We start from the raw sequence: 20166 nt of genomic DNA, 5'->3' as shown, positions 1-20166 counted from the left end.
TAGGGTGTGTGCGCTCTCCAGAAAGACAGAGAGAGACAGAGAGACAGAAAGCGAGAAATCACCTGCCTCTGGGGGATGGCCACCTTGCAATCGCTTCTCCTCCATTCTCCTCCTGGGATCTTGGGCATGCACGCACATCTGCCTGGCATGAGTTTAAGCCACCGGATCCGGAACTTGAACAACAGTAGACTACATGGGAGTCCAGTTACATAGCCATTATGCCAACTCCCACATGGGAGTCCCTGATTCAAATTCCTGTCCAATCTAAAAGCCAGAGGAGGTAGCATGTGACTGTAATCCCAGTGACTCTGGGAGGCTGAGGGCAGGAAGACCACAAGCTCAAGATTGGTCAGGGCAACAGAGCAAAACCCTGTTAAAAAAAAAAAAAAAAAAAAGAGCTGGGCATGTTGGCACATGCCTATAGTCTGAGCCGAGAAGACGAGCAAGAGGATTGTGACGTGGTGAGACCCTGTCTCTAAACAAACAAATAAATAGATAGATGATAGATAGAAAAGAGTGACCTTGGTTTTTCTAATTATAAACTGGTAGAAACCTTTTAATATTTAACTACCTTTATTTAATTCTATAATTTTGTAGAAGATAACCATTAAGATTTTATTCCTCTGTTCTTGAATGGCCGCAATACCAAAAATAAAAAAATACAGTACAACTTCCTACTCTTCACAGTACCCATCTGAGTAACTAAGAAAGAGTAAGAAAGAAAATACAGAATTCTAAAAATTCAGATTACATTCTTTTTTCCTTCCGTGCATGTAGACATAAGTGAAATCTAGTTAAAATCAACTTCAAAGGCACCCCGTCAGAGGAAAGGAACTGTAAATGCTCTCAGATAAAGGGTGGGGTGATTTTTAGAAAAGGAGTAATCCTCACCATCAATTTATAATGATCGCTACCATTTACTTAGCACTTACTTGTTGCTTTGCATATATTAATATTATCTCTTATCCTTTCCACAACAATCGCAAACAAAGTGTTATTTCCATTTACTGATGACCAAGCTGAAGCTCGGAGATATTAAGTGTCTTGCTAAAGACAGTTTAGCTAATAAAAGACTGTCGAGATTCGAACCACATGTGGATTGACTCTGATTACAGTGACTTGTTCTCCAAGCCAGGGTGCTTTCAGATGGTTTTTCCGTGATACATATCCATGAGTTTTTTGTTTTTTAATGCTTTTAATTTTTTTCCAGATTTATTTCATAATCTGGCCAAACTATGTCTTTCATTAGTCCTGCCTATGACTCCCTTACCCAAGTGACAAATCTGGTTTGTCTTTACTTTTGGCTGTGTCTTTCTCAAGTGCCACCAAAGTCTGCCCATGATTTCCAATGAGTAGCCAATCTCTAGTCAATGAGCCAAATACTACAGTGACACTGATATAATGTCACTTGCTACATCAATTCCTAAAGTATTTGAATTGTTTGCTTTATGAATCTCCACTTGCAGATCATCAGAAATTGACTAGAGTTAGAATCAATGATATTCAAATTAAATCAGATAATACCTTTATTTAAATCATTAGTCAGGAAGATTTGATTTATGTCTTTTTCTCCCTACGCCACTAGAGGCATTTACTACTTGACATAACCTAAACTATCATACATAATTTTCACAACTCAGACAAGAATGTCAATTTAATTTTTAGAAGCTATATAGTGTACATTTGCAATGATTCATAGTGTTTATTTTATCAGATTAATTCTGCAGTTGCATCAGAAAACCACATATCTAGATTTGCACATCCAGACAGTTTTACATTCATCATCTTCAAAGCAGTTTCTTCCAGAAAGGAGCATTTTTCACAAGAGTTGACATAAGCTATTTCTTTGGTAAGTTGTTTGAATTTTACATAAATACCTGTCTTAAATATGGAGGGAAACTTCACTAAAATATTCTGAAATAGAGAAGTCACTTTTGGGTTACACTATCAAATTAAGTTTTGGCATATATTATCTTGTCATTAAATATCAAATTAACAGAGGCCAGTACTGACAAATATAAATAATTGACTATTTTCAAATCCTGTTATTTACTAGATATTGTGCTGAGTACTTTGCCTCTAAGATTTTATTTAATTATTATATTAACAGTGAAAAGCAAGTCTCGCGCATGCCTTTGGCCACGGGTATGCCTTCCTGAGAAGTTGTCTGTTCAGCTCATTTGCCCATGTTTTAGTTGGATTGTTTAGCCTGGCATAGTGCTGCTTTCCTGTCGGGATTATTGTCTGTGCATTAGGGGTCTTACCTAAGAAATCTTTGCCAACTCCAATGTCGTCAAGAGTTTCCCCTGTATTTTCCATTGGGTAGTTTTGTAGCTTGAGGATTTATGTTTAGATATTCAATACATTTTGAATTGTTTTGGTTAATGGTGAGAAACAGGGGTCTAGTTCCTGTGGATGATACCCAGTTCTTCTAGCACCATTTGCTGAAGAGACCTTTATCACCACTGGATTATCTTGTGTCCTTTGGTAAAGATAAGTTAACTGTATATTTTGGGCTTCATTATTGGGTTTTCTATTCAGTTCCATTAGTCTACTTGCCTGTTTTTATGCCAGTGACAAGCTGTCTTAATTACTATAGCTTTGTAATATATTTTGAGGTCAGGTAGTGAGATGCTTCTTACTTTATTCTTTTTGCACGATATTGCCTTGATTATACAGGACTTTTTATGATACCAGGAACATTTTATTATTGCTTTTTTTTTTCTGTTTCCATGAAGAAAATATCTGATAATCTGATTGGAATTGCTTTGAATTTGTTAATTAGGTAGAATCGACATTTTGATTATATTAATTCTTCCAATCCAGGAACATGGGATGTCTTTCCACTTTTGTGTATCATGCTTAATTTCTTTTTTCTCTTATTCATATTTTTTCTGTAAGTTTTTCACCTCTTTGGGTAGATTTATTCCTAGTTCTTTGTTTTGTTTTATTTTGGCTATTATAAATGGGATTTCTTTCTTCAGTTTTATCTTAGTCTGTTGGTTGTCAGTATAAATGTTCAACATCTTTTATCATAAGAGAAATGCAAATCGAAATCACAATGAGATCCTATTTAACCCCAGTTCAAATGCTATGATCAAAAAATAAAGAATAACAAGTCCTGGTGAGACTGTGTTGAAAGGGAACCCTCCTATACTGTTGGTGGGAATGTAAATTAATATAACCACTGTGGAACACAATATGGAGAGTCCTCAAGAACCTACAAATAGAACTACCATATGACCCAGTAATACCACTCTGAGTATTTACCCAAAGGACAGGAAAACACTCAGTTGGAAAGACACTTGCACATCTGTGTTTTTATAGCATTATTCCTAATCACTAAGACATACCATTGACATAAATGCCCAAGAACAGATGACTGGATTGAAAACAGATGGCACAAATACAGTGTGGAATACTACTCAGCCATAAAAAATAATGAGATTCTATCATTGATACAAAATAAGAAATATAGAAGATTTGATGGTAAGAGAAGCAAGCCAGTCTGTGAAAGACAGAAATTGTATGTCCCCACACAATATATACCAAATGCCTGCACTTTGTGGCAGAAACTGAAGAAGACATAATAGTAGAGGCAGTGAGTGTAGACACCAGAGAGGGCTATAGGGATATAAGAGAGGGTGGATAGTCAGGGGTGGGACACAGGGACTCAGGAAAAGAAAATATAACACATTCAAGAATGGAGCATAATCTATTGAAGATGATATGTAAGGTAGTATTTCTTACTTCCTTGACATGCAGTCATGTACAATTTGAAAAACCATATTGTATGCTATAAAGATGTATAATGATTAAATGTGAAAAGAAAAGGCAGGGCTTATTATCACCATTATTTGTGTGTGTGTGTGTGTGTGTGTGTGTGTGTGTGTCTATATCTCTATCTATCTATCTATCTATCTATCTATCTATCTATCTATCTATCTATCTAAATGAATACAGACACAAAGAATAAGTTTTGTGTCAAAAGCCACACTGTAAATGTGATTCAAATCAAATGTGTTAGTATGCCTTTAAAACCAATCAGTAACCAGAATATTTTATGCTCTTCTGTCCATACTGCAAATGTAACTGCTCATTGTTTCTGTACTGTTCTACTCAAATGGTTTCTTTGTTCTTTCTTCAGTATTCCCCTTCCTTGATTTTATCCACACTATTCCTCAAGGTTATTTCACTCTTTTGAAATTTAGCGATTTTAAAAACTGCTCCATTTTAAGAAGAAAAGAGGAAAAAAATGGGTCAATCTAACTTAAAAAGTGAAACAAAAAGAATCTATTTACTTTAAGTCAGAGACAAGGTAATATGTAGAAATATTAAGTTACTTATTTGAGACTCAGCAAAGATGACAAAGACTAGGAAAAAAAAATGGAGGTCTTTCCTTTGCATTTTAACCCTTTGGAAAATAGTATTTTGAAACCAATTTTGTGTGTGGTAATGTGAGAATGAACACTAAACTGCATTATCTCAAATATATAATGTTTAATGAAAGCCTATCTGACTTAAAAGAACTGCAGAAAAAGCTTAAATGTCCCTGTCTCTAAAAAGGAAGCATAAACTTTGATTTCCCAGGATAAGGATCCAAACTATAATGGGGCTTAGTATAAAAAAAAAAATAGAGTAATCATGAAAAGGAGAGAAAATAAAAGCAATTATTATCTTTATTTGTAATTAGAAGTTATGCACAAGAGCTTATTATGTATTAATGGGACAAATATTGTCCCAAAATAAGCATATATGATAAGATAAAAGAATTCGACAAATCAATACATCTATTTTCATTTTTAAAGTAAATTTTATTGTGTATATCTGAGGTTTATGGCATATTATGGGATAGAAAAAACTACTTAAATACAGATAGTCCAGTAGTTATTATAGTGAGATTCATTATCCTATCTATCATTTCATACAATTACTTAATTTGTATGACAATAGCAGCTAAAAAGCTACTTACTTAACAAGAATCTGATATAATACTTCCCTTGTTTTTTGAGAGACATTTACTAGATGGCTCCTGTGCTTGCTGGGAAGACAAAGAAAGATAGACAGAAAGTGAGAAATCACCCTCTAAGGTTGATGGCCATGGTACGTTCCCTTCTACATTCTCTTCTCAGGATTTTGGACACACACTCACATGTGCCCAGCATGAATTTCAAGCTGATGGCTCAGGGACTCTAGCCACGGCTGAGCATGTGGAAATCCAGTGCCTTAACCCCTTTGCAATCTGTTGGCCCCTGATATAATGTACTTTTATTAACTTTAGTCCTCATATTGTATATTACAACTCTAGTCTTGTATATACTGCATCTCTGGAATTATGTATCCTTTAATCTACATCACTCAATTTTCTCCATTCCCATCTCCCTCAACCCAGTCTAGTAACCATTGTCTTATTCTCTATGTTTCTTTAGTTCAACTTTAAAAAAAAATTCTACATGAAAGTAAGATCATGCAACATTTTTCTTTCTGTGTTTGGCTTATAAATCTTTTAGGTACATTCATGTTTTGACAAATAACAGGATCTCCTCCTTTTAAAAGAATGAAAAATTTCCCATTATTTATTTATAGAACTATTACACAGTCTTTCAAAAGGAGGCTTCCTTTTTTCTAACCATTAATTGACACCTAGGTTGCTTCCATATCTTGGCTGTCGCAAGTGATGCTGCAATGAACACAGGAGCACAGATATCTTTATGAGATGGTAATTTAATTTTCTTTCAGTATATTCCCTGAAGAGGGATTGCTGGATTATATAATAGTTATTCTTCATTTATTCAAGAATCTTGATACTGTTTTCCATATCGGCTATAGCAATTTACATTTCTACCAACAGTTCACAAGGGTGTTGTTTTCTTCACATGCTTGGCAACATTTACTGTCTTTTTGATATCAGCCATCCTTATAGGTGTGAAGTGATATCTCATAGTGGTTTGAATTTTCGTTTCCCTTAGGATTAGTGATGTTGTGTACTTTTCATATGCCTGTGGCCATTTTTTGTGTCTTTGGAGAGATGTCTGTTCAGATACTTTGCTAATTTTTTAATCAGGTTGTTTTTCTGTTATTGAATTGTAAGAGTTTTTATAAATTTTAGCTATGAACCCCTTATCAGACATGTGATTTGCAGTTGATTTTTTTCTGTTTGTTGGTTACGTTTTCATTTCATTATTTCCATTGCTGACAGAAGGTTTTTAGTTTGATGTAGTTCCATCATTTATTTTTGCTTTTGTAACCTAAGCTTTTTGTTTGATATCCAAAAAGTTATTGCCAAAGGCAAGGTTGAGAAGCTTTTCTGCCTATGTTTTCTTCTAGAAGTTTTATGGTTTGAGGTTTTCCATTTAAGTCTCTTTTCCATTTAAGCTGATTTTTCTATATGATGAAAGATATAGGTACAATTTTATTCTTTTGTATTTGGAAATTAAATTTTTCTAGCACCATTTATTGAAGAGACTATCCTTTAACCATGTGTCTTCTTGATGCCCTGTTGTTCATGTCTGTTTAGATTTATTTCAGAGTTATCTATTTTGTTTTGTTTGTCTATGTTTCTGTTTTTTATGCCAGTACCATATTGTACTGATTAGCTTAACTTTGTATTACAGGATTGTGTTTGTTTTGTTTCAAGGCATGATCTCACATTATTTCAATCCTTCTGCATCAGTCTCCCAGCAGGTGCTATGGGCATGTGGCATTGTGCCAAGTTCCTTTTTAGACAGAGTTTTGATAAGTTACTCAAGTCAAACTTCAGTTCACGGTCTTCCTACCTCAACCTTAGTCTCTTGGATTACAGGCACACGCCATAGCACCCAGTCTTTAGTTTGGACCAGGACCATTGCTGGACCTCCTATTGGTTTAAATTCCAGACCTGGTAGCTTGACAAACACTCCAGATGTATGTGCATGCCCAAATCCCAAGAGAAGACTAGAGAAGGTATTATGGCATAGCCATCTCCCGTAGGGGGTGCTTTCTTATTTTCTCTCTCTCTCTTTCTCCCTCTAACTGAAGTGAGTACACACTTCCTATAGCAAATAAATAAATAAAATATAAAAAATAGTTCTTTTGGTAGTAGGGAAATGTTAATGATAGTAATTCTTTCCATCATGAAAACAGGATAATTTTACATTTACTTGTGTCTTTAAGTTTTTAAAATTAATTTATAAATATTTTTTAATGTTCAATTTTTTACCCTATTGGTTAAATTCATTAATGGTGATCTTACTTTTTTTGATACTATTGTGAGATTTTTTTCTTTTCTTTTTCAACTAGGTTGTTATTTTTGTATAGAAATACAAAATATTAGGTTTTGTATGTTGATTTTTGTATCCTATAGCTTTACTGCATTTATTTATTAGTTCTAACAGTGTGTGTGTATGTGTGTGTGTGTGTATGTGTGTGTGTGTGAGAGAGAGAGAGGGAGAGAGAGAAAGAGGGAGAATGTGTGTGTGAAATCTTGAGATTTTCTACATATAAGATCCTACCATCTGAAAGTAGAAATAATTATTTCTTTCCAAATTTTCTGTCTCTCTTTTCTTTTCTTGTCTGATTGCTCTTTCTAGTACTTCTAGAATAATTTTAAATAACAATGTTAAGAGTGGGCATCCCTGTTTAGTACCAAATCTAAATGGGAAAGCTTTCAGTTTTTTCCCCATAGATTTTGATGTTTGTTGTGAGTTTTAATAAAATACCTTTATTGTATTGAGGAACTTTGCTTAATATAAATATATAATTGACTTTAGTGTGGAAGGCAGATTAAACATATGCAGACAGTCAATGTAATGCATCACATTATGTGTGTGTGTGTGAGATTATCTCAACTGATGGATTATCTCAACTGATTATCTCAACTAATGGAGAAAAGTATTTGAGAAAGTTTACCATGCCTTCTTAATTAAAAACTCTTAACAATTATATGGTGTGTTGTTGAATTTGACTTGCCAATATTTAATTGAAGATTTTTGCATTGATGTTTATAAAAACTATTAGTATATAGTTTTCTTTTTGGATGTTTTCTTTACCTGGCTTTGCATCAGCATATTGCTAGTCTTATAAAAGGTATTTGGAAGTCCTCCCTTTATTTATTTTTTTTGGGGGGGAAGGTGAGGTAATTAAGTATTTGTAATAATTCTTTGAATGTTTGGTAGAATTCAACCATGAAGCCATCTGGTCCCTGGATTTTCTTATTTGGAAAGTTTCAATCACTTCCTCAATCTCTTTATTGTTATTGGTCTGTCCAAACTTATTTCTTTCTGGTTCAATCTCAGTAGGTTCTATTTTTTTTTTTTTTTTAGGAATTTATCTATTTCTTCTAAGTTTTCCATTTTTCTAGCTATGTAATAATACCACCATAAAAGTTTTAATTACCCATCAGTGTCCATAGTAATTGAAACACTGAGTGAAAACACAAGCTGTAATGGGATGACCTCTGACAATTAAGTAATACATAAAAACAAATGTGCAATTAGCAAAAATCAAGAAATGAAGGACGTTTAGTTTATATGGTTCAGAAAGTCTGCATTCATCTGAATAGAAAAAAAATAAATTGGCATAAAAATGACAGAGAAATCTAAATAATGTAGCTAAATAGACAAATTTCTAGAAATCTCATATCAGTAGTAACAATATAGCATTCCTCAAAGGTATTAGAAGTTTTCTAACACCTTGGAAAGTGAGGAGAATTTTAATTAGACCAAAATAAACTTGTTTTAAAATGTAAACTATCATGTTTTCATTTTCTGTTATTTTGCTTTCTCCTGACACCATGAATAAGTTATTTAAGATATATGGTATTCAAATATGACAAATTATTATTCTTTTACTTACTGCTTCTTTGCCAGTATAAGTCTATTAGGCATAGATAACTTGTTCATAACCACTTTCACTTCCCTCAGTTTGTATTTAACTTGAGAATGCAAAACACACAATTATTCCATCCCCGGCTGACTGTCGCAACTTTCTCTTTCTGCTTGTTTCATTTGGGCAGTGTAGTCGTCTCAACTAATTTTAAATTTGCTGTATTGATATTTCCAATGCATAGAAAGATGACAAAAATTAATTTTTCAGACTAAGTTAATTCTATATAAAGATACGGAAAACCAAAATGCCCTCTTTTTGCTGTGAATTATATGATTTTGCAAAATCAATGAACAGTTTCACATTTGATATGCTACTAGGCATGTCTAACTTTGTTTCTTTCATTCTTTATTATTATTCCCATTCTGAATGAAAAATACATAAAAGTATAAAATATAATAGAATTTATATTTATATATCATATACATGCATTTAAATTCACATGGTCTCAACTGTTATTTGAATAACCTCAAGCCAAACATAAACTACAAGATTTTTAAAAATGCAAAAGTTCAAAACTATTGAGTTAAAGAGGAGTTTACAAAGCTAAGGATTATCTTACTTAAGTCTCTAAAAGGCATCTTTAGAATCATTTTAGATCAATGACCCATTGTAGTCCCATCTGATCCAATGACGTTTGCACTGCTAAACGGGGTAAAAGACTTTGGGGACATTTTAGAAATCCTCTAAAGGGCCAACTGTGTCTACAGATAAACATTCTTCCAAATAGTGATTGATCTTAGATAACAAAGCTTTGCTTTTGTGATAAAAATCTTGTTAACGGTGTTTTAATTGAAACTTTTAATCTTAATGTTGTCTGAATCCAGTTAAATGCTACTTCTCTCCCTCAATTCAATTTTTTTTAATCTTCATTTTAATGTTGAATATTGTTATACTGTTTGCCTCATTATGCTAAAGAAAGATGAAGTAAGCTATTAGCATTCTGAATGGCCTATGAGATGTTATGATATAGAGTGTCATTCATTTTTATGAGTTGGCTGTCAGTTCAGGCTGCATCAAAGTTATGATTCCTCCCTGGCAGTATGTGATGCCTAGTGTTACTGCAAAATCCTTATGAAAATTTCAATAATGGTAAATTATAGCAAAAGTAAATTGGACGTTTATGAAATGATTGTTTTTCAAAGTCAAATGGCATGGAACAGGACTCTACGAATGGATATTATTTGCTTTGTAGTTTGGAAACATAATGCCACTGTTATTTCCTTTACTGGAAAACAAATTGGATGTGGTCATTCAATACTTTCAGCTGCAGAGCCCGGCTTGCTAATGCTGAGAGGAAGGTGAGATGACAAAGCAGTGTTATTGCTTTACCGTCTACTCCTAAGTTGTTTCATGATGTCATTTGCTAGACACCTGAAAGTTAACAATTTGAAAAGGAAATCTTTCTATTTAAATATTTGGAAGGAAAAGGTCAGACAGTACTTCACATGTTATCTCATGACTTTATTTAATAAATATGTTAATGTGGCATCCAGCTTGCAAATTTTCTCACACCAAATAGAAAACAACTACAAAGAAGAGTCTCCTAGGACAGATAATGCTGTATTACTTAAGTATGTGTTACCAAAAAAAAAAAGCAAACTGTCATTCAAAACAAAGGAATTTATGCTCAGAGTTCTCTTGTGTATTCATTGTTTAGCTGGCTGAAAAGTATGCAGTTGAAAAGATAGGAAATATTTTAAATTAAATTGCTAATGAATTTCATTACAGTGAATGTGATTAGGAAAATATATGAGAAAATACTAGTAATTTTATATCAAATAGTTCATTGCATTTATTTTCATTTTGATCATCATCTTAAATATAGTGGCTTGAGGATAGAAATATTTTGCTTTTTAAACCTTTTTTAACTTTGTTTAGTGCTTGTAAAATACAATAATCAGGGTCAACATGAAAAATTTGTAGAGACTCATGAAATATAATTTGCATAGTAGTCTGAAGGCAGTCTGTCTAAAAATAGGCTCTTCCACTGAGCTTTCAGGGCACTCTAAATTCTATTACTTAGCAAAGAATCTTTACTGAGTTTTTAGTCATGAGTTACTAGTTATCATACTATATATTGTGGCATTGTTGTTTTACTCTCAATTTAGAGGTGTGGGTTGGTGATATTTTCCACTAGGTTCTAGGTTATTTATGTCATAATATCAGTTGGGTAGACTGTTTTGATATTGGTTATGAGTAGGCATCATAGTGTAATATGCGTGTGATGTCTCTTGTTGTGCTCAGTGTCAGTGGTGCACGTAAATGCCTCAGTATTCTAGACCGGAAGCATTTGATTGGTAGTAGTGACACAAATTTGCTAGGAGTGAGAATTGCCAAGCATGCAGGTTGGACACCACCAGCAGCAGGGTCCAAGGGTGCTAGCTTACAGTGGTAGTGTTGAAAGGGAAGTGGCCAACTCTTGTAATAAGGTCCAAGATTGTTGGCTCACAGTCCCTAGGGGACTCCCATGTGGTGCCCAGATACTGGCATAGGAACTGGGGCAAATGCCCAGTATGGCAGGGGTTAAGAATGCCAGTCTGCAGCTGCTGGAGAGCAATAGTAGTTCAGTTTGTCCTTGGCCAACTTTCCACTACACTGGGTCATTTACGTCCTGAATGTATGTCCCTCCGTGAGCTTGAATTTCAGGATTATGGTTCTATTGCTTAGTTTTGTTGAGATTTCCGCCATCCTCCATATGTGCATGGAAAGATGTTGGTGGGTTCTCAAGGATGTAAAGATGTGGGAGACCATTGGTTCTAAGGTCGAGTTTCATTGACATAGAACCACTGAGAATAGTAGCTCTGTTCTCAAAATTGTGCAGTGCTACAGTATCTTGGACCTTGGAAGTGGAGACTACTCATTTGAGTTCATTCTGTGGTTACCTAGCCATGTAAATGCCTAGCAATTCTCCCTACAGGGTGTATGTCTTTGAGAACTGCCTGATACCTACTGGCAACTGCAATAGGTATGCAGTTGTCCATGGTGATAATGGAGGCTGATGGAAATATATTGTTTACCCTTTTTCAGCAATAGGTATTGTTTCCTAGCTCTAAGTAAAATTCACCTTTGCTTCACTGCTCTTGCTGTCATTTCCAGTCTTCACATTTCAGAAGGTAGGAGGCATTTCCTTGGTAGATTCTAGTATTCCTTCTCAGACACTCAACTCAAAGCAGATTTACTTGTTTATTGTTCTTTCTATGTAGAGAAGATGAGTGCTGGGTACTTCTAGTCAGACATCTTAATTTTTCTAGTACTTTGCAATTTTGATTACTGTAGCTTTGTAATAGATTTTGAATTCAAGTAGTGTAATGCCTTCACCTTTATTCTCTTTGTTCAGGATGTTTTTTGACTAATTCAGGTCTTTTTCCATGAAAAGTTATACTGGAATTTTGACAGAGAATACATTGATTCTGTATATAACTTCTTGTAGTATGGAAATTTTATGAATACTATTTTTTTTTTTTGGATGTTAGTACTATATGGCACGTGCACTCCCTAGAGAGGCAGACGGAGACAGCAAGAGGGTAAGTGAGAAAACACCTCTCCATGGGGATGGCTACACCACTATCTCTTCTTCTTTATTTTCATACTGGGATCTTGGGCATGCATTAACACATGCCTGGCGTGATTGTCAAGCTACCTGGTCCAGGACTCAAACTTTGGTTGGCCATGTGGGAGTCTAGCAACATAACCACTATTCCATTGGCTGACCCCAAATACTAAATATTTTAATTCAAGAATTTAGGATGTTGTTCATTTACTTATATTGTCTACTTTTTTTTTTTTATCAATACATTATAGTTTTCAGCATACAGATCTTTCATCTCCTTGGTTAATTTCTAAATATTTTTCTTGAGGCTATTGAATTCTGATTTTTTACTTGTTTTTCTTGGTAGTTTGTTGTTGTGTAACAAAATACTGACCACTGTGTGTTGATTTTGCGTCAGTTTACTGCATATAAGATCACATAATCAGCAAAGAGATGATTTTGCTTCTTCCTTTCTTTTATAGACGACTTCTATTTTTCTTTCTTGTCTAATTTTTCTGGATGGAACTCCCATCCAAGTACTATGTTTAACAAAAGTGGTGAGATTGGATATCTTTATTTGTTACTGATTTTAAAGGGTAATTTTTTAATTTTTTTTTTTTTTTTTGCCATAGGGTGAATGTGCTCACTGGAGAGAAACAGAGAAAGAGAGTGAGATCAAAAGAAATCACACCCCCACGCCACCCTCCCCCCCCCCCCACCTGCCAAGGGGAAAGCCATGATGCATTCCTTTTCCTCCATTCTCTTCCTGGATTATGGGCATGCATGCACATGCACCTGGTATGATTTTCAAGCCATCAGTTCTGGGACTTGAACCATGGTTGGCCATATGGAAGTCCAGCTCCACAATCATTATCCCACCTGCTAGCTATTAGGGTAATTATAAATAACTTATCTTCAATTTCCTAATTATTTTTTTCTCCATCATTGAATTGACTATTGAACCTTATTGACTTTTGACCAGAGAGAGAGAGACAAAGAGAAAAAAGATAGGGAAAATGAGAAAGCAAGACACCAGTTTTGGGACTTAAACTATAGTCAGCCATGTGGGAGTCCAGTGCCTTAACCTCCATGCCAACTGCTGGCCCTGACTTTTATTTATTTATTAAACTTTATATTTTGTTCATGAGTTGAGTTTCTAATTTTATTCAGTTGTCCATACGAGTTTTCTTACTCCTCATTGAACTTTATTATTTTTAAGTCTTGTCAAAGGGTTTATGTAATCACTAGAGAGACACAGAGAGAGGGAAACTGAGAAAGCACATTCCATGGGAGATGGTCATACCCCAATCGCATGTCCATTTATTTCTTCTTTTGGAATTTTAGGCACTTACATATCTATACCTGGTGGGTTTTTTTCCCCATTTATTTATTTATTTATTTTATATTCATTCACTGAATATCATCACAAGATAAAAAAATGCAATTTCCTGTCCAGAATATGCTGTATAGTGCCTTATTCATATATGTTATTGTCAACAAACAATATATTGTACCATATATTAATGTGGAAAAGCACTAATACACAAAGTACATGGCGGTAAAAAATTTTTGTTGGTGACGGTGGTACTGTGAAGCCAGTTTGTCATATTTATTTTCGGATACAAGGAATAGTTTAACGAGAATGTCAGCTTTGGGTGTTGACGGGGGAGTGTTGTTCTTCTTCCTTGAGTGCCCCAGGGAGAGTTTTCTCCGTTTCTGGTTTACAAGACCAGTATATTAGGTATATTATAGGGACTATCACTTCATGAGATAGTTTTCTAGTCAACCTGCTAGTGGTATTAGGATGATGATGATAGTGAAATAGAGGATTGAGGCTACTTGACCAATGATGATGAATGGGTGTTCAACAGGTTGCCCTCCGATTCATGTTAGTGTAATAAGATCTGCTATGAGGATTCAGAATAAGCATTGGCTGATGGGTTGGAAAGTTATGCTTTGTTGTTTAGATATATGAAGAAATGGGACAAACAGGAGGATGAGGATAGATATGACTAGTGCTAGGACTCCACCTAATTTATTAGGGATAGACCGGAGAATTGCGTATGTGAATAGGAAGTACCACTCCGGTTTGATGTGAGGAGGGGTGTTTAGTGGATTGGCTGATATGTAGTTGTCTGGGTCTCCCAGTAGGTCCGGGGAAAATAGGACTAGGCTTGATAGGATGGCAAGTAGGATAATTACGCCTAGAATATCTTTGATTGTGTAGTATGGGTGGAATGGGATTTTGTCTGCGTCTGAGTCAATTCCTAAGGGGTTATTAGATCCTGTTTCATGAAGGAAGAGGAGGTGGACGATTACTAGTGCCGTGATAATAAATGGGAGAATAAAGTGGAAGGCGAAGAATCGAGTTAGGGTGGCTTTATCTACGGAAAATCTCCCTCAGATTCATTCTACTAGGTCGGTACCTACATATGGGATAGCTGAGAGGAGGTTAGTAATTACTATAGCCCCTCAGAATGATATTTGCCCTCCTGGAAGTACATAGCCCATAAATGCTGTTGCTATAGTGGCGTATAGTAAAATTACCCCAATATTTCATGTTTCAAGGTATATGTATGATCTGTAGTATAATCCTCATCCTACGTGAAGGAACAAGCATATAAAGAATATGGATGCACCGCTGGCATGGAGGTAGCGAATCACCCACCCATAGTTTACGTCTCGGCAAATGTGGGTTACTGAGGAGAAGGCTGTTGTGTCAGCAGTGTAGTGTATAGCTAGGAATAAACCTGTGGCGATTTGTTGATAGTATTTCTCACCCTCTGCCATTTCCCACCCTCCTACTACACTGTTTCTGGTATCTGCAGTTGCTTTCTGTTCCTTTTTTAACCCCACATTTTATTGATTCACAAAATATCTTAATTAATTTAACTGCTTTCAATAGCAAGTTCAGCTGATACATACATATCCGTGAATACATGTTTGACTTTAGGTTTGAAACTCAGTGAGTAGAATGAATATACTATAAAGTAGCATCTGGTTGACATTATATAGCTTACTGCGGTCATTAAATAGGTATTTTTAAATGTATTTTCTTAATTTAAGGAAAAGCAGTTTTAGCTTTAATAAATCAAAATAGAAAAATGTTAAGAGAACTTTCCTTAAAACTTAAAGCCAGGAAACAGGTTAGGATTCTGTTCAAATAGTAGGTCCATGGACCTGTCTACAACTCAGGAGAAGACAAAATTCCTTAACACTGGAAAGCAAAACATAGAAGAAGATCAGCAATGTTTGTGTCAAAAGTTATAAAATTCTGTTTCACCCGTTCAGTCTCATGTACTTTATCTTCTGTTGTGGGCTGACTCTGGACTTGTCTCTGCCATTCAGCTGGCCATTTTCTTAGTTGTTTTTGAACTCTTATTTCTGTGTGTCTGACTTTAGTTTCTCTGAGATAGCACTGTCTCAGACCTTCTTGGAGAGCTGGTCTGGTGTCAGTAAATTCTTTCAGGTTTTGTTTATCTGAGAATGTTCTAGTCTTTTATTCCCATATGAAGGATAAACTTGCCGGATATAGTATTCTTGGATGAAATTGTTTTTCACTCAACACTTTGAATATATTTTTACATTCTTTCCTTGCTTGCATTGTTTCTGATGAGAGGTCATTGTTAGCCTGACGGGATATCTTTTGTAGGTAACTCGACGTTTCTCTTTTGTCTTTGTCTGTAGTTTTGGTCAATCTGGCTATAATGTGTCTTGGAGATCTTCTTGGGTTGATTCTAGGGGGGGGTCCTTTGTATTTCTTGGGTCTGGATCTTCAAATGCTTTTCTAGGTTTGGCAAGTTTTCTTACAGGATTTCATGGAATAGATTATCAATGCCCTTAGTCTCTTCACCTTCTAGGATACCGATTATCCTGATGTTCAGACGTTTAATGGTTTCTAATGTTTCTTGTATATTATTTTTATTTTGGGGGACTATTTTCTAAGACTTCATGGTAATTTTTTCTAGGCCAGCAATTCTGTCATCTACATCTAAGATTTGATCTTTTGTATGGATCTAGTTTGCTTTTAATACTTTCAAGGGAGGTTTTTACTTCTTGTATTATAGCCTTCATCTCTAACAGTTCCATTTTATTCTTTTTATGGTGTGTATTTCCTCTTTCAGGTCATGTAAGAACTTCCTCACCTCCTGAAACTTGTTGTCTCCTCTCTATTGCCTCTTCTGGAGTTCATTGTCTTTTCTCTTACATCTCTGTTAGCTTTGTCACTATGAATATTCTAAATTCCTTATCAGACATTTCCATGAGTTCCATTGTACTGTCTGTGGATGAAGAGGAGTTATTCTTTTCCCTTAGGGGAGAGGTATTTTCTTCGTTTTTCATATTTGTTGTGCCTCTGTGGTGATTTCCAGTCATCTGATGGGTTATCATATCTTCCTAATTTCTAGAAGTTTAATGTGATCATTCAGATGCATGTACGAGGAGGTGATTTACAATCTCTTTGCCATTCCATTTTTCTCCCTTTGTACAGCAGATAAGTGGGAATTGAGGAATATGTTGACCCTAATAGTATTCTGACATTTGGCTATGGTTCACTTAGACATGTCTAGACACACAGTGCATGAATGCTGAGCAGCAAAGTGATAAAGGTAAGAAAAAAGAAAGATAAGAAAACAGAGAAAAAGGAAAAAAGAGAAAAAAGAAAAAGAAACAAAACATTTATTTTTTAAAAAAAAAAACAAAAATAAAAACCATGAGGCTAGTCTCCTTTTGAAGACCTGCTCTTTGCTTCTCCACTCTTAGTTCCTGAAAGCACTAATTCTCACCTCAAGTGGAGAATAAGTCTTCTTCTGAAGATCTACCCTTTTACCTTTCCTAAATAGGAGGGGAGAAAGGGGCTATTAGGAAGATCAAAGAGAGTCCGAAAGCCAAGAGAATACTTTACCTTAAAATAATAAAAAAGAAAAATTGAAAAATATGAAAATACAGAGAGAGACAGGAAGACTGAGAGACAGAGAGAAGGATACAGGGGCCCCTAGCACTTGAGAATGGGGTCTGGAGGGTGAAGTCTCAGCAGAAAATCTTCATTACTCTTAATCCCTAAAAGCACTAGTTCTCAGCTCCAATGGAGAGGTGAGTCTTCTTCTAACGGCCTGCTCTTTTGCCTCTCCACTCAAGGATGGGATCTGGAGGGTGAAGTCTCAGCAGAAAATATTCATTACTCTTAGTCCCTGAAAGAACTATGAAAGCACTGGTTCTCGATTGCAATGGAGGAGTCCCCAGTGTGCTTTTCAAGCCACCAGTTCTGGGACTTGAACTTCTAGTCAACCATGTGGGAGCCAGCCCCTTTAGTCACCACACCACTGACTGACCCAGTTGAGCTTTTTTTTGGTGTATTCTTTCTATTTATAAGATCACATAATCAACAAGCAGATGATTTCAGGAGAAAAAAATCTAATTTACAATAGCAGCATAATTCATAATTCATTTAGGAATAAATGTAACAGTGAATATGAACAGAGTATGTAAAAACTGGAATACAACTTTTTTGACAGACATTATATGAGACATCAATTAATGGAAAGGTATATCTACATCCCCAAATGGGAAGATTTAAGATTGCAAATATTTTGATTCTTCCAAAACACATTTATACAATCATAATATTGCCAATTAAAATTACTTGATCATTTTTGAGAGAACTTGATTAAAGAAACTTTAGAAAGCAAAGAAAAAAGGAAGTATTATTTGATTACATAAGAATAAAAATAATTAAAAGTTACAAGTTAATATATTTCATTTATAATGAACTCATAAGTTAATTATAAAAATAATAATCAACCTAATAGAAAAATCTACAAAGAACATAAATAAACAATAATTCAAGGAAGAATTGCAATTGGCCAGGAAACATTTTAAAATCTTATTATTTCTGATAATGAAAATGTCAACTAAAACGTATGTTAATATCTTTGCTAAAAATATCTTTAAATACCTTTTTCATATTATAAAAACATCCTTTCATGCACTCAAAAATTGATATTTTATTCATATAAGATATATATATATAATTGATAAAATATGTATGACATTTTTGTATCCAAAATTAAAGGCATTATAAAGTTGCCTGTCCTTTTTCCTTATGTCTTCAGATATTTCTGTAGAATAAATTTCTGGAACAAGGTCCAGTAAAGGTAAAATTTTACTATTTGGCTACAAGGACATACATCAAAATACTATTTACAGTAAAGGAAAAAAATGAACAAATGGTAAATCAAAAAAAAGAATACTACATAAATATTTTAAAACTATGTTTAAAAGTTCACTTACTGATATGACATATTGCCTTAAAATATTAAGCAAAGAAATGTTTCAAACCTTGCTTATACCATGTTTTCATTAAAAATATATGTGTAGACCTGACCCTGTAGTGCAACAGTTAAACACTGTGCACAGGAAGTTGGATCCCACATGGTTGACTGATTTAAATCCTAGCCCTTGCAGCTAGATACCTGGCTCAGGCTCAGGTGCCCAGGACCCTGAAAGCATGGAAAATTGGAGGAGAAAGGATTAGGGTGTGACCAAGCCCTGTTGTAGGCTGTTTACTTTCTTGTTCTTTTCCTCTCATGAATAATAAAAATAAATAAACAGAAACTCAAGAAACTATGTGGGTAGTAAAATGTCAGCAACTACATATTAAGATGTAAAAAAGGTCATCTCTACTTTGTGTATTTAGGGGGTGACTCTTTCATTTACTTTTTTTGTTTTTTCACTTACTGTTAAGTTCTAGTTTTTTCTATAATGAGTAATTTCTACTTGTATACTTTTGACGATAGTTTTAAATATTAAATCTGGGGACAAGCAAGTGGCAGGGTGGTTAAAGTGCTGGACACTCCCACACGGCTGAACACGGTTCAAGTCTAGGACCTGATATCTTACTTTCTCACTTTCCCACTCTCTCTCTCTGCATCAACATCAAAAACTATTTCTGAAAGTCCTTCATTTTCTAGGTATTTCATATGTAAACACATTCTCCTTTATGTGAAAAATGTTGTTTTGGGGTGTAGAGAGATGGGGTGACTTCAATTACTGTACTTTGAAGGTCCAGTGACAGGATGTACCATTGCTTGGAAGGAAGCTTGGAGAAATGGGATCATCTGAGCTTTCTGATTCTTTCTTCTCCTTGAACAAGTTTGATGTTGAAGCTTTCTATTAAATTTTTAATTCATTCACTGCGCTTTTCATCTCCAGAATTTATGTTTGTCCTTTTTGTGGTTTGTCTCTTTGTTGAAGTTCTCTCTCTCTCTCTCTCTCACTTTTTTTTCACTTTTTGCTTCCCTGATTTTGTTTCATTGTCTACCTCTATTGTCTTATAGATCATTGAGCTTCTTTAGATGATTATTTTCCATTATTTTTTAGGTTGTTCCTAAACTGTCATTTCTTATAGCTGGCTCCTGGTGTTTTAATTTGTTCCTTTGGTGTGTCATGTTTCTCTGGCCCTGTGATCCTTGCAGCTATATGGGAGTCTAAACTTATTAAGTGGTCACCTCTTCTGGCCTTTACAGATGGTCTTCAGCAAGAAAAGTTCTTTTATCTTTTTATTTTTAATTTTTGAGAGATTTTTGTTACAGGGAATGAGTGCTTGCTGGAGAAACAGAGAGAGACAGAAAGAGAGAAATCACCCCCATTCCAGGGAAGATGGCCACAGCATAATCCCTTCTCTATTCTACTCTTGGGATTTGGGGCATGTGCACACACATATTTGACATGAGCTTCAAGTTGCAGGCTCTGAGACCTGAATCCCAGTCTGCCAC

The sequence above is a fragment of the Tupaia chinensis genome, unplaced genomic scaffold (assembly GCF_000334495.1).
Source record: "Tupaia chinensis unplaced genomic scaffold, TupChi_1.0 Scaffold000312_1, whole genome shotgun sequence".
NCBI classification, from domain to species: Eukaryota; Metazoa; Chordata; class Mammalia; order Scandentia; family Tupaiidae; genus Tupaia; species Tupaia belangeri.
This window is presented reverse-complemented; position numbering follows the sequence as displayed.